This window comes from Mobula birostris, chromosome 20 (assembly GCF_030028105.1).
Source record: "Mobula birostris isolate sMobBir1 chromosome 20, sMobBir1.hap1, whole genome shotgun sequence".
Classification (NCBI taxonomy): domain Eukaryota; kingdom Metazoa; phylum Chordata; class Chondrichthyes; order Myliobatiformes; family Myliobatidae; genus Mobula; species Mobula birostris.
In genome coordinates, this window is record NC_092389.1 from 33,215,221 (window position 1) to 33,230,009 (window position 14,789).

Genomic DNA, 14,789 nt, shown 5'->3' on the forward strand with positions numbered 1-14,789 from the left:
GATTTAAGGTGAGAGCGAGAAAGTTTAAAGGAGGTTGACAAGGCACATTTTTAACATGGTAGGTCTCTGAAATGCCCTGACAGGAAAATGGTGGAGGCAGAAATAAAGCAACATTTAATAGGGGATAAGTTAAGGGCGCCACTGTAGTGTAGTGGTTAGCACAACGCTTTACAGTACAGACGACTTGGGTTCAATTCCCACCACTGCCTGTAAGGAGCTTGTACGTTCTCCCTGTGACCGTGTGTGTTTTCTCTGGGTGCTCCGGATTCCTCCACAGTCCAAAGACGTACAGGTTGGTAGGTTAATTGGTCACTGTAAATTGTCCCGTGGTTAGGCTACAGTTAAATTGGGGGGTGGGGTGGGGTGGTTGCTGGATGGTGTGACTCAAAGGACCAGAAAGGCCTATTCTGCACTGCATCTCCATAAATTAATAAATAAGTAAATAAATAAAGACAAGCCAATAAACAGTTAGGGAAATTGAGGGGTGTGGACCAGTTTGAGGCAGATGGGATTAATTTAGATTTGCATACTATTTAGCACTGTGTGCTGAAGTTCTGTTTCCATACTGTGCCATGTTTATCTAGATATGCGCTCCAGCATGTGGTGAAAATTGCCCAGCGGATTATCGGCACCCAATTGCCCACCATTGAGAACATCTACCATAAACGCTGCCTGGGCAGGGCAAAAAGCATTATCAAGGATGCATCTCATCCTAACCATGGACTTTTTACTCTCCTCCCATCCGGTAGGCGCTACAGGAGCCTCCACTCCCACACCAGCAGGCACAGGAAGAGCTTCTTCCCTGAGGCTGTGACCCTGCTGAACCTCACATCACAGCGCTAAGCAGTATTGCATCCGTATTGTACTGTCTCAGTACTTTTATATTTGTGTGCTGTAGCACTTACTTTTTAATCGCAGTTATTTTGTAAATAACACTGTTCTTTGTATTTCTGGTCAGATGCTAATTGCATTTCATTGGGTTTGTATCTGTACTCGGCACAATGATAATAAAGTTGAAGCTAATCTAATCAAATCTAATATGTCCTACATTATAACTCATAGAAGTGTAAAACATTCTGAGAAGGCTGAACTTCTTAAAGGCCAAATAGTCAACAGAATGATGCAGGGATGCTGAGAAGTCTAGAACTCAATGATAACAGTCCCAAAATGAGTGGTCAGCCATTTAGAAAATAAGACACACCTGTAGCTCTGCTTCATTAAGAGTTTGAAGATATTTGGCATGTTACCAAAGACTCTTACAAAATTCTACAGATGTACAGTGGAACACATTCTGCCTGGCTGCTTCACAGTCTGGTATGGAGGATCCAATGCACAGGATCACAAGAATCTCCAGAAGATCGTAAACTCAAGCCAGCTCCATCATTTGCACAACCCTCCCCACCATTGAGGACATCTTCAAGAGGCAGTGCCTCAAGAAGGCAGCATCCAGAACATGTCCTCTGCACGTTATACCTTCAGGAAGGAGATACAGGAGCCCGAAGGCCCATACTAAATGTTTTAAGAGCAATTTTCCCCCTTTGCCATCAAATTTATGAACAGTTCCTGAATCCATAAGCACTACCTTGCTATTTGTCTTTTGCACAAATTCATGTTATAGCTTATAGTAATGTTTATGTCTTGCATTGTTTTGCTGTTACAAAACCAAAAAAAAGTCACAACATACTGTATGTCACTGATAATAAACATGATTCTTATTCTGACTGATGTCTTCACCCAGAAGGTTGTGAATCTTTGGAGTTTGTTGTACTGGTGAGTTGTAAAGGCTCGATCATCGAATGTGTACAAAACAGAGGTCAATAGATTTCCAGTAATTAACTAAATTGAGGGAAATTCGGATAGGGCAGGAAAAAAATGTTGAGGTAAAAGATCAGACATGATCCAATGAACTGCAAAGTTGGCACAAGGAATATGCCCTCTGCTGCTCCTGTTTCTTACATCCCAAACTTTACATTGTCGAGTGGATGTTGCCTACGAGTGGATGCTTACCTCATCTGCTGTCCTGACTTGACAATACAAGGTCTTGTTTCAATGGCAGGAATGATTGGATACCAGGCTCTTTTGAGTGGCTATTAACACACACAGGTGGGCGCATGCATTGGCACCTGTCAGCATGCTGACAGGAGCAGGCTTGGGCACAGATGCATAATGTCTACTGTACAGTCAATTCTACTCTCTCACAATTCCCTTGATTCCTTTTAATTATCTCCCCTCCCCACTCTCTGATCTCTTCCATTTCTCCCCCAGTCTCCTTCTCTCCAATGCTTCCTCCCCCACCCTCTACATAGTCCTCTACCTGGTACCAAGCTTATAATAGAAATAGCAATTGCTTAGAAACAATATCAGGCTTTGTATATCTGTTTGTAGTTGAAACCACATAGAGAATCTGCAAGTTTCAGATGTTGAATCTGTCCCAGATGCAAGTTCAGGTTGGTAATGTGCCAGAGGATGTTTTGCAATACCAGACTATCAAGGGCAGAAAATAGAGCAATTTGTTTTTTTTTTGAGTGGATGCACATACAAATTTAGCCCAGGCTGCGCACACCCTAAATTCCATTGAAACTGCGTTCCATCACAGTGGCGGGGGACTTCCTTCCTCCATCCTTATCTCACTGACCATGCAGTGACTGATCCTGGAGTTCCAGTGCAATTCCCCATTGTCTTCAGCCTTTTGAAATGTAAATGCACGCTGACCCTTTGACATCTCTCCATTGACTCCCCTTACCTTTTGTGTGTAACTGGATAATGAACTGTTTTATTTATTTGTACTCAGAAAGTAAATGCCAAAATTATCCACAACACAAACCCACATGTTGACCTGCCAGGAGCTCTCCTACCTCGATTCTGTGAAGGGCAGACAGTTTTATACAAATCTGTAAACAGACACAGGTCTCTTAAAATACTTACATAATGGATCTATTGTTTTCGGCTTTTATCCTCTCTGTGCGGGGCTGTGGTTCTTTTGGTGCTGGCAGCTTGTGGTATTCGAGCAAGTTACTATGCTTGATGCGCTCTGCACATCTCTATAGACCTGCTCCTCTCCACACACTGTTGATGGAGCTCTGGATAGTGTGCAGGGCTGTTGCAGGTTGCAACGGGACATTGACAGGACGCAGAGCTGGGCTGAGAAATGGCAGATGGAGTTCAACCTGGAAAAGTATGAAGTGATTCACTTTGGAATGCTAGATTTGAGGCAGAGTAAGGGGTTAACAGCAGGATTCTTGGCAGCGTGGAAGAAGAGAGAGACCTTGGAGTCTGCATCCACCGATCACTCACGGTTGCGGCACAAGTTGCTAGAGTTGTTCAGACGACATATGGTGTGTTTGACTTCATGAGTCAGGGAATTGAGTTCAAGAGCTTCTCTTGCAGCCCTATAAACTGCTGGTTAGATGACACTTGGAATATTGTGTTCAGTTCTGGTTGCCTCAGTATAGGAGGGATATGGAAGGTTTGGAGAGGATGCAGAGGAGATTTACCAGAATGCTACCTGGACTAGAGGACATGTCGTATGAATATAGGTCGGGTGAGCTCGAGCTTTTCTCTTTGGAGTGAAGGAGGATGAGAGGTGACCTGATAGAGATTTACTACAAGTTAAAAGGCATAGATACAATGGATAGCCAGAGTCCTTTTCCTAGGGCAGAAATGGTTGATGGAAGGTGCATAACATGAAGGTGATTGGAGGAAAGTATGGGGGGTGGTGCAGTCAGAGGTAAGTTCTTTCCACAGAGAGTGGGGGGGGTGGTGTGGAACACACTGCCGGGGGTGGTAGGAGCAGATACAATAAGGGCATTTAAGACACTCTTAAATAGGCATATTGTAATAAGAGTGCTACAGATGGTGGCAAACTAAAGTGCAGAGCTACTGCGTTCACCAGCAACTTTGATGTGTGGTGCAGAGCAAGGTCTAGAATTAATTCAGACTCAAGATAAACAAGATGACACAATCAAAATTCAAAGGCAAAATCACAAACAGTATTAGTAGAAGTGGTACTCTCACGATTGAGCACAGAGTGTTCAGCACAAGGCCTTTAAGTACTGACTTTCCTTGAAGGAATGTGGCAGTCTGAGTCTTAAAGGGACAGCAGCAGCTACGGGGAATTGGAGCGCCGAAATTTCTATGCCTGTTGCTGTTCATTTGGGACCATGATACATATGGATGTTAGAAAAATGTAGCATTGGGTCGGAGGGAAGGGTTAGATTGATCCTAGACTAGGTTAAAAGGTTGGCACAACATCGTGGGCTGAAAGGCCTGTACTATGCTCCAATATTTGTGGCTACCACTAATACCACTAATTGCTGGCAGGTGGTAAGGATGGGCACCCTCACCTCTGCCCCTCTGACTCTGGCTGTGTCCTGAGCCCCCTCCTCTACTCCCTATACACCCATGACCGTGTTGCCATGCACAGCTCCAAACTGCTGATCAAGTTTGCAGATGACATGACATTGATGGGTCTTATTTCCAACAATGTTGACACAGCTTACTGAGGAGAAGTCAAAGCCCTGACACAGTGGTGCCAAGAAAACAACCTCTCCCTCAATGTGAAAAAAATGAAGGAGTTGATCGTGGACGACAGGAGGAATGGAGACAGGTTAGCCCCTCTTGACATCAAATGGGACTGTAGTTGAGTGGGTGAATAGTTTCAAGTTCCTCAGTATACACATCACCGAGGATCTCACCTGGACTGTACATATCAGCTGTGTGGTGAAAAAAGCACAACAGCACCCCTTTCACCTCAGACGGCTGAAGAAGTTTGGCATGAGACCCCAAGTCCTCAGGGCTTTCTACAGGGGCACAATTGAGAGCATCCTGACTGGCTGCATCACTGCCTGATATGGGAACTGTACCTCCCTCAATCGCAGGACAATGCGGAGAGTGGTGCAGACAGCCCAGCGCATCTGGGGATGTGAACTTTCCTCGATTCAGGACACTTGCAGCAGCAGGTACGTAAAAAGGGCCCAAAGGATCACTGGGGAGTCCAGCCACTCCAACCACAAACTGTTACAGCTGCTTCAGTCTGGCAGACAGTACCGCAGCATTAAGGCCAGGACCAACAGACTCTGGAACAGCTTCTTTCACCAGGCCATCAGATTTATCAATACACATTGATCTGATTGCATACCTGACTGCACATACATTTATATTAAACAATGATGTTAACAATCTTACTGTTTGGGGCAATGTCCTCCCACATTTCCTTTCCTGATCACTTGTACTTAGTGACAGAGATGCAACATAAAGTTTTTTCCTCGCTGATGTTGTGAGATGGATGTAAGAAATAAAATTCTTTTTTTTTGGCATGTGCCTGCATGCGTGCGAGTCTGTGCGTGTGCGTCTGCATGTCCGTGCGTGCCTCCATGATGATTTCATGGCTTTTTACAAGGTGCGGAGCGAGAGAGAGAGAGAGACTGTGTGGCACGCCACTCCACACAAAGACATTTTCGCAGTATTTTCCCTTTATTTATCTGAGATGGCTACTTAGAACAACTTGTACTGGAGCCTACCAGAGAGAAGGCAATTCTAGATTTAGTACTGTGCGATGAACCGGATTTGATCAGGGACCTCGAAGTAAAGGAGCCATTAGGAGGTAGTGACCATAATATAATAAGTTTTAATCTACAAATTGAGACGGAGAAGGGAAAATCGGAAGTGTCAGTATTACAGTTCAACAAAGGGAACTATGGAGCCATGGAGCTGGCCAAAGTTCAATGGAACAATACCCTAGCAGGAATGACAGTGAAACAACAATGGCAAATGTTTCTGGGAATAATGCGGAAGGTGCAGGATCAGTTCGTTCTAAAGAGGAAGAAAGATCCTAAGGGGAGTAAGGGTAGGCTGTGGCTGACAAGGGAAGTAGAGGACAGTATAAAAATAAAAGAGAAGAAGTATAACATAGCAAAGATGAGTGGGAAGCCGGAGGATTGGGAAACTTTTAAAGAGCAACAGAAGATAACTAAAAAGGCAATATACGGAGAAAAAATGAGGTATGAAGGTAAACTAGCCAAGAATATAAAGGAGGATAGTAAAAGCTTCTTTAGGTATGTGAAAAGGAAAAAAATAGTTAAGACCAAAATTAGGCCCTTGAGGACAGAAACGGGTGAATTTATTATGGGGAACAAGGAAATGGCAGACGAGTTGAACAGATACTTTGGATCTGTCTTCACTAGGGAAGATGCAAACCATCACCCAGATATAATAGTGTCCAAAGGACCTAGGGTAATGGATGAACTGAAGGAAATTTATATTAGGCGGGAAATGGTGTTAGATAGACTGTTGGGTTTGAAGGCTGATAGGTCCCCGGGACCAGATGGTCTGCATCCCAGGATACTTAAGGAAGTGGCTTTAGAAATCGTGGATGCATTGGTAATCATTTTCCAATGTTCTATAGATTCCGGATCAGTTCCTGTGGATAGGAGGGTGGCTAATGTTGTCCCATTTTTCAAGAAGGGAGGAAGAGAGAAAACAGGGAATTATAGACCGGTTAGCCTGATGTCAGTGGTGGGAAAGATGTTGGAGTCAATTATAAAAGATGAAATTACAACACATTTGGATAGTAGTAACAGGATCGGTCCGAGTCAGCATGGATTTACGAAGGGGAAATCGTGCTTGACTAATCTTCTGAAATTTTTTGAGGATGTAACTATGAAAATGGACAAGGGAAAGCCAGTGGATGTAGTGTACCTGGACTTTCAGAAAGCCTTTGATAAAGTCCCACATTGGAGATTAGTGGGCAAAATTAGGACACATGATTTTGGGGGAAGAGTACTGACATGGATTGAAAGTTGGCTGGCTAACAGGAAACAAATAGTAGCGATTAATGGGTCCCTTTCGGAATGGCAGGCGGTGACCAGTGGGGTACCACAGGGTTCTGTTCTGGGACCGCAGCTGTTCACAATATACATTAATGATTTAAATGAAGGGATTAAAAGTAACATTAGCAAATTTGCAGATGACACAAAACTGGGTGGCAGTGTGAAATGTGAGGAGGATGTTATGAGAATGCAGGGTGACTTGGACAGGCTGGGTGAGTGGGCGGATGCATGGCAGATGCAGTTTAATGTGGATAAATGTGAGGTTATCCACTTTGGTGGTAAGAACAGGAAGGCAGATTATTATCTAAATGGAGTCGTTAGGAAAAGGTGAAGTACAACGAGATCTAGGTGTTCTTGTACATCAGTCACTGAAAGCAAGCATGCAGGTACAGCAGGCAGTGAAGAAAGCTAATGGCATGCTGACCTTCATAACAAGGGGAATTGAGTATAGGAGCAAAAGAGGTCTTTCTGCAGCTGTACAGGGCCCTGGTAAGACCATACCTGGAGTATTGTGCGCAGTTTTGGTCTAAAAATTTGAGGAAGGACATTCTTGCTATTGAGGGAGTGCAGCGTAGGTTCACAAGGTTAATTCCCAGGATGGCGGGGCTGTCATATGTTGAAAGACTGGAGCAACTGGGCTTGTATACACTGGAATTTAGAAGAATGAGACGGAATCTGATTGAAACATATAAGATTATTAAGGGATTGGACACACTGGAGGCAGGAAGCATGTTCCCGCTGATGGGTGAGTCCAGAACCAGAGGCCACAGTTTAAGAATTAAGGGTAGGCCATTTAGAATGGAGTTGAGGAAAAACTTTTTCACCCAGAGAATGGTGGATATATGGAATGCTCTGCCCCAGAAGGCTGTGGAGGCCAAGTCTCTGGATGTTTTCAAGAAAGAGATAGATAGAGCTCTTAAAGATAGTGGAATCAAAGGTTATGGGGATACTGAACTGGATACTGATTGCAGGAACTGGATACTGATTGTGGATGATCAGCCATGATCACAGTGAATGGCGGTGCTGGCTCAAAGGGCCGAATGGCCCACTCCTGCACCTATTGTCTATTGTCTATTTTACAAGATCGAGTTGCAATCTCGACACTCAACCTGGCACGGATGGGAAGTGTACTCTGGAGCGGACCTGGCTCGTTTTGAAGCCAGGAACTTCCGCTCCTGGGTCCGGTGCCGATGTCGTTGTGCCACTAGCCGGAGAAATAAAATTCTAATTCTAATTCACAGCAGCCAGACTAGTTTTAGGGTGTGAGCAAAGTCATACTAACTATGGAAAAGTGTTCATTCCAAAATCAAATGCCCCTGTTTTCAGTTCCAGATAGCCTACGATTGCAAAGTAGCCTTTGGAGTTTAATAGTGACTTTGAGAGAGGGATAAAAAAGTAACTTTTTCACTAATATCTGTCTTTACTCACTGATTAGTACCTAATCTCAGAATGACCACATCTTTAATTATTTTTGAGTGCCTTCACTTCTAATGATTCAGCCATCTTTATCCATTTATTGCTGGTCACCTGCCCTTATGTTATCTTGTGACAGAGATAACAATATATATCAATATCTTCTTAATTATAATAGAGGGTGAGGTGCAATTTAGTCTTGATAAGTCAGGGCTGACATGTTCAAAAACCAAGCACACCAGAAAAGTCACTTAAATTCAGTTAGCTATCAGGAATTTGGAACAGCAACCGCTATATAGGGGGGGAGGAGAAGATGGCAGCGCGACGACAGTGCGCGCGGCCACTTCGGTGATGAATATCTGTTATTTGTCAGTAGGGCACCGTGCACAATCCTGATTTGATGGAGACAGACGTGAGAGTACGCGGAACATCTGGAAAACTTCTGAAATATCTGCTTTGCTGCCGCTGCTACTGTGTGGTAACCGGAATCTCTGGAGCTGAAGGCCTTGAAATCCTCAGCTTTTTGTGTTTCAGCGGCTGGGGAGAGGTCGAAGGCGCTTGGCAGAGGATGGCGCTCGGAAGACTGTATCGGAGAGGCTGGTCGGAAGCTCGGAGTTTTCGGACGGATGGACTCAGTGTCGGCTGTGGTCGGCTGTTTCCAAGGCATCAGCAAGTTGACGGTGTCTGGAGGTTTATGGCAGGGAGTTTCTCCCTTTTGCCGCCTGCTATCGGGGACTCGGGAGTCGATTGATTCGGGACTTTGAGACTTTTTTTTACTGTGCCTATGGACTGTTCTTCATCAAATTATGGTATTGCTTTGCACTGCTGTAACTATATGTTATAATTATGTGGTTCTGTCAGTGTTAGTCTTTGGTTTGTCCTGTTTTCTGTGATATCACTCTGGAGAAAAATTGTATCATATCTTAATGCATGTATGCATTTCTAAATGACAATAAAAAGAGGACTGAGTGTTCTCATAATCTATATCAATAACATTGACCACAAAAAAACTACTGTACTGAGTTGTTGAAAAAAAATCCATCTGCTTCACTTATCCTCTTCAGGGAAAGGAATCTGCTATCTTCACCAAGCCTGGTCCACCTGTGACTCCAGACTCACCTCATGTAGTTAACTGCTTTAATGCCCTCTGAAATGGTCAACCAAACCACACAGCTGTCAGTGTCTTTTCATGGTCAATTAAGGATGATTGCTGTTTTTACCAGTGACCAAATTCCACCCCAAAAATAAGTCAAAATCAAGTTTCTAAGCTTCCATCTAAATCCACAGGTCCTTCTATTGACTCATTCTCAGTTCAGATCCATTTTAAATGCCCAGTAAATATTGTGTCAGTAACCCCCTATGAACAGGGTGAGTGAATGTTCTTTCTTGGTAAGGTGAATTGAGACTCTGCTTTTGCTGAGGATGGTGATAGATTAGCTGTTACATATAATTAATATAACAACCCTTTCCGTACATTTATTGAGGCAGTTGCACACTACAAGAAGACACGTACTGACTACTCTATCACCACCTACACATCTGCTGAAAAAGTAGTAGTTTGCCAAATGTGGGGAATGCTCAACCATCTTTCCATCCCTGACTGACAATTACAACTGACTTCAGCTCCCAGCTTCTCACTTCATCTCTCCTCCCCCGCTCACTCACCTTCCCCCTCACCTGGCTTCACCTATCACCTGCCAGCTTGTACTCCTTCCCTCCCCCCACCATCTTATTCTGGCCTCATCAACCTTCCTTTCCAGTCCTAATGAAGAGCCGTGACCTGCAACATTCGGCAGTTCATTCCACTTCAGAGATGGTGCCTGACCTGGTGAGTTCCTCCAGCACGTTAGCATGTGTTGCTCTGGATTTCCAGCATCTGTTGGCTATCTCCTGTGTTCATCATTACAACTGTTGGTGTTTCATCTTTGGATTAGTGCACCTATAGTCATACTTTCAGCCCATTTATCACGTCCTGTAGTGAAGGAAGCCCACCATCCTTGGTCACTTCAGCCCCATTTAATACTCTGGTCCCAGGGCAGTAGCTTAGCTGTTTCAAATTATTATCAGGCATCCAGAAGAAGGTCCCACCACTATTTTCTCCTCCTAAAAGCTGTCTACAAAGCTGTAAACAACCGGCATGGCACTGCTTAGCATAGCGTCCATCCATATTCCACAATGACTGGCCAGGTGTTTGTTTCTAAGGTGCCCCAGAACCTTGAACATGACCACGAGGGCTGGGTATATATGTCCCATTGTATACTCAGTGGCAACTTTATTAGGTACCTCCTGTGTCTAATAAAGTGGCCACTGAGTGTACGTTCTTGGGTTGGCTGCTGCTGTAGCCCATCCACTTCAAGTTTCAAGGTGTTGTGCATTCAGAGGTGCTCTTCTGCACACCACTGTTGTAACACGTGGTTATTTGAGTTACTGTCACTTTCCTGTCAGCTTGAACCTGTCTGGCCATTCTCTTCTGACCTCTCTCATTAACGAGGTATTTTCACCCACAGAACTGCCACTCATTGGGTGTTGTTTGATTGTTTTGCGCACCATTCTCTGTAAACTCTAGGAACTGTTGTCCGTAAAAATACCAGGAGATCAATAGTTTCTGAGATATTCAAACCATCCCATTTGGCTCCAACTATCATAGTCAAAGTCACTTTGATCACACTTTTTCCACATTCTGATGTTTGGTCTGAATAACAACTGAACCTCTTGACCATGTCTGCATGTTTTTATACATTGATTTGCTGCCACATAATTGGCTGATTTGATATTTGCATTAATGAGCGGGTGTGCAGGTGTACCTAATAAAGTGGCCACAGAGTGTATGTTCAGCAGGATGCTCTCCACTGCTTTATAGGGAAAAGCTGTTTAACAGACATATTTGTGGGCTCTAACACTTCCAACAGTTTGTTGGGCCAAATTCAGACTCTACCTGGAAGCTGCCAGGATCAAGGCCTGTGAGGAGATTATGTGAACAGTGTACCAGGCATACTGAGAGTCCACAAACCAAGATTTATTCAGGGGCTTGAGCTGGAAATTCATGCATTTGTGGTTGGACAGCCAATCTGCCAAAACAAACCTAAAAATGATCAATGCTGTGCAGAGAAGTGGGAGGGAAGATTCACAGTCTTACAACATTTAGCTTCAAAGACTTAATGCACACTCACCCTCAGGAAACCATAGCAGGATCTGAAACTTCATTCACATTAACCAATGTGCACACTTTCACTTTACTCGATTAGCCCTTTAATTTTTATAAATGTAACCCAGGCAATGATGCAATATGGGAAGCTAAACCAGGCCAGATCTTACACAATGAATGGCAGTGACTGGTGATTCCCTGGGGCACGAGTACCTAGTTGCTTTAAAACTGTTGATTTAGGTAGACAGAGAAGTGATAAAAGCATAGGATATGCTTGCCTTCATCAGCCAAGCGAGTATGAAAGTTGGGTTGTCATGTTACAATGGTACAATTTATTGGCTTGGCCAAACTTGGAGTTTTGTTTATAGTGATGTTCACCACACTATAGGAAGGATATGAATAAGTAAGTGAGGATGAAGAAAATGTTCTCAGATTATGTTGCTGAGACATAAGGAGATATTGGTCCTCGTGTTTAAGATATTGGAAAGTCTGGGAGTGAAGAAAACTGAGGGGTGACCTCATAGGAATTTATAAAATTATGAGGGGCATAAATAGAATACTGAGTCACTGTTTCTTTTCTCAGAGTCTAAAAAAAAGGAACGGGTTTAATGTGAGAGGGGAAAAACTTAAAGGGGATTTGAGGAGCAAATTTTTTACTTGGAGGACTGTTGGTATATGGAATGATCTGCCTGAGAATGTGGTAGAGTCAGGTACAATTATAATGTTTAAAAGACGTGGAGGCAGATACATGAGTAGGAGAGGCTTACATGGATGTTAGCCAGTTGCAGACAAATGGGATTAGTATAGATTGGCATCTTTGTTGAGTTGAAGGGCCTGTCTCCATACAGTATATAACTCTATGAATCTACTGATTAAGCATCAGGCACTGCACTTCCATTTCTGTAAATGCATTCCACTACTTACAACTTTTATGCAGATTCTGATCATAAGAAGTAAAAGGGTGGATTAATTTTTTGATGGTTACAAAGGTATTAAAGTATGTCAGAATATTCTGCCAATTCATAATTCTAGAGAGGAAGTGAATCCAATCTCTGTTGAGGAAATGGATAATTGTTTAGTCATGAGTACTGATGGAGTGGACCTTCTGAAGCCTGACCTCAGTCACTTCCATAACTCAGCCCAATTGCTTTTCTTATCAGAAGATATCAAACAGAACAGCCACCTGTTTTGTCCTTTAGTATTGTGAAACTGAGTCAGGTTACTGGATCACAGGATTGGCAAAAACCACATCTGCGCATTTTGAGTAAAGGCCGGTGCTGAGAATAAGTGATTGTTGATTGAATTATGTGCGCTGTTGTATGGTTCGGGCTGTTGAAGAACTTACGAGTGAGCCACTGATTGTGATTTCAATGCTGATCTTAACCCTGGATCACCAATATGCCTTCCATCCCACCAGTCCAGCTTACACTGGTGTCCATAAAATTTTGCATCTCAAGGCTCTGAGTAACTTAGAAGCAATTTTACTGGGTGAGCAACTCAATCACATTCATCATTTCAATTATTCTTCAATATATAGTATATACGAAGTTTTCCCCTCAATCAATACTTATCTCAGGTTGCACTAAGTAAAAGATTGCTTGCAGGACAGATGCAGACCCACTGCCCATCACCTGTTTTTCTGCAGCCTTGCCAATATTTCCTCAGCGTAGATTTATCCAATTCCCTTTGCAAAGCTACAGTGCAACCTGCCTCCATCACTTCTCTTTGGAGCACATTCCAAATTCCAAGATGGTGTCAAGCTGCTGTCTCCGTCTAGGCCATGATTCAGAATTAGAGAGTCTTTTAGGGTCTCTTTTTCCAGTTCATGGGGATGGTTTTAGGGACAGACTGGGGGGAAGGGGTCAAGTTAATGTTTAGGGACAAGGATGTGGGGTCATTCGAGTATAGACCGGTATATACTGAGACCGGAATTTGAGGACTGGTTTTTGGTCCCATCTTTGGCAAGTCAAGCGTGCGAAGTCTGAGTTTGGGCCCTCATTCAGGGTTCCTATTTCTTTATTGACTGTGAGTCCTGGGTCAATATCAAAGAACAGAGCCTGAAGGGCGATTGGAGGTCTGCATCGAAGCCCAAAAGCTGATTGGAGGTCCAGATCGAAGCCCGAGGGACAATTGAAAGTCCAGAAGTTAAGGCCTGATGGTTGGAGCCTGAGTCTCTGAATCTCGGAGTCCAGTGAGGAAATTGGAGTCCGATGTCTGCAAATCCACGAGAATGCTGCAGACTGGAGGCCAAAGGTGGCCTGTCATGAGGTTAGGGGACTCTGTATGTGTGTGGGTGATGGATGAGTGAGTGGAACATGGTTTGTTTTGCTGTAGTTGCTTTGTTGCTTGGTACGTTCTGTTTTGTTGTCATAGTCCTAGTGTCATAGAATGCTAAAGAACAGAAACAGGCCTTTTGACTCATCTAATCCAAATTGAACTATTAATCTGCTTAATCCCATTGACCTGCACATGGACCACAGCTCTCCATACCCTTCCCATCAATGTACCTGTCCAAACTTCTCTTAAGAGTTCAAATTGTACTGATATCCTCTTCTTCCACAGGCAGCTCATTCCACAATTTCAAACCCCCCCCCCCCCATGTTCCCCATCAACATTTTACCTTTTATCCATAACCCATCACAACATGCTGGAGGAACTCAGCAGGTCGGGCAGCATCCGTGGAAAAGATCGGTCGACGTTTCGGGCCGGAACCCTTCGTCAGGACTGTAGTGGGAAGGGGAAGGGGCCCTATAAAGAAGGTGGGGGGAGGGTGGGAAGGAGAAAGCTGGTAGGTGCCAGGTGAAAAACCAGTAAGCGGAAAGATAAAGGGGTGGGGGAAGGGAGGTAGGGAGGTGATAGGCAGGAAAGGTGAAGAAAGAATAGGGGAAACCACAATGGGTAGTAGAAGGAGACGGAACCGTGAGGGAGGTGATAGGCAGCTGGGGGAGGGGGCAGAGTAACATAGGGATAGGGGAAGGGAGGGGAACGTTGACCGATCTTTTCCACGGATGCTGCCCGACCTGCTGAGTTCCTCCAGCGAGTTGTGAGTGTTGATTTGACCCCAGCATCTGCAAGTTATTTTGTGTTTACCCATAACCCATGACCTCCAGTTGTAGTCTCATCCAACCTCAGTGGAAAAAGCCTGCTTCCATTCACCCTATCCCTATCCTTCGTAATTCTGTATACCTCTATCAAATTTCCCCTCATTTTCCTGTGCTCTGTGGAATAAACCTAACCTATTCAACTTTTTCCTATAAATCAGGTCCTCAAGTACTGGCAACACCACTGTAAATTTTCTCTGCACTCTTTCAAACTTATTGATATCCAAAACTGCGCACAATTCTCCAAATTAAGCCTCACTGACATCCTATTGGTCTTGTGTTCTGTGTTGTCTGCCAAGCATT